This window comes from Cephus cinctus, unplaced genomic scaffold (assembly GCF_000341935.2).
Source record: "Cephus cinctus unplaced genomic scaffold, Ccin1 Ccin1_scaffold3178, whole genome shotgun sequence".
NCBI lineage: Eukaryota > Metazoa > Arthropoda > Insecta > Hymenoptera > Cephidae > Cephus > Cephus cinctus.
Genome location: NW_014334493.1, coordinates 1650 through 3082, shown reverse-complemented (window position 1 = coordinate 3082; position 1433 = coordinate 1650).

Genomic DNA, 1433 nt, shown 5'->3' with positions numbered 1-1433 from the left:
TGTTCGACGAGGACAACGACGCTCGTCGAGTCGGATTCAATGCGCAATTATAAAATATTCTCCTTTGCTATTCTCCCACGGGTTTGATTATCGGACGGCGCTTCGGGTTCAGAGCGAAGTAGGGGTGATGGAAACATAAAAAAAATAAAGTAAAATAGAAAGGTTATATAAGATTACAAAAGTATGATTTACAATTTAGATAGACAAAGAGGAAGGAACATATGTATAGAATTTTATTATGCACCATTGTAATATTATGTATCCCAGTTGTGACACAATATACACTGGTGTTATGTTAAATGTGAGAATGTCGTGTATCACTTTATTTATTCTTCACACTTCGTCGAACCATACACCTCTGCTCCGTGTCTCTTTAATCATCGGGAAGTCTGTAATTTCTAATTAAAGTCATTTCCCTTATTTTATTTTTCGCAACTTTACAATTAAATAATAAAAATCCTGCTTGCGTTTTTCTCTATTGGTAGTTGGGTGAGCAGCGTGCGTGTGTGTATGGATGCGCGTGTGTGCGTACGACGTTACGCTAATTTGCTATTGGAACGGAGGCTTGTGGGGTTATTGAAGGTCGTTCACGTTGACCGCGTCGCGACGCCTTGGGAAATCACGTGCGACGTCTCTATGGACACTGCTCGGGGTTAGTGGGATGAGTGGGGAAAGTGATATACTGACGTTCATGAAACTGATGGGTACATGCTGCCACTCGGTTTGATAACGGATCGAATTTTAAAGCGCAACGGTAATTACGTATTGTAATTAAATATGATTGTATAAAATGGAGACGGGAGGAATAGATAGATTGTGAATGGGAGGATAGTGTGTGTAACATGCAATCTTAAACGTGGTACTACAATAAATGCATTAACTTTAAAAATGTATTGTGCTTCTTTTAGGATTTCTTTATTCTTCATTCGTGCCTTTCAAACTCCTGCCAAATACTGTGGCGTAGTGAGGGTTATTAGTTTGTAATGTTTGCGCCTGGTGGTAGGCAAACCGCGATGCCTGTCTGTATGGTAAGTTATCATCGTTTCCACAGTAGATAAGGAAGAGTGGGAAGGAGTGACCATGAATGTGAATGTGTTAACATTCGAAGAATTAAACTTCAGCAGTGGCTGTGGATAGTGGTCCGATTGTTAGGCCATAATTGGTGTGAGTTGTCACTCCCAGTGCAAATTATCCAGATAATAGCTGTACAGAAGAGAAAAACATGGAACAGGAGGAGAAATATCGGGAAACACAGCGAGGAATGATTAGAAATATTGAAAGTAGTTAAATTTGTCCACGCAGACTTGCCGCGCAGGACTCGGAGAGTGGGAGGATCACTCAAAGAGCATTCTTCCACGGGCCGGTCTCCTATACCGGTCTCTTGGATACTCCCGTCTTATTTATTCCTGTCCTCCCTTTTCTTCTATATTTAT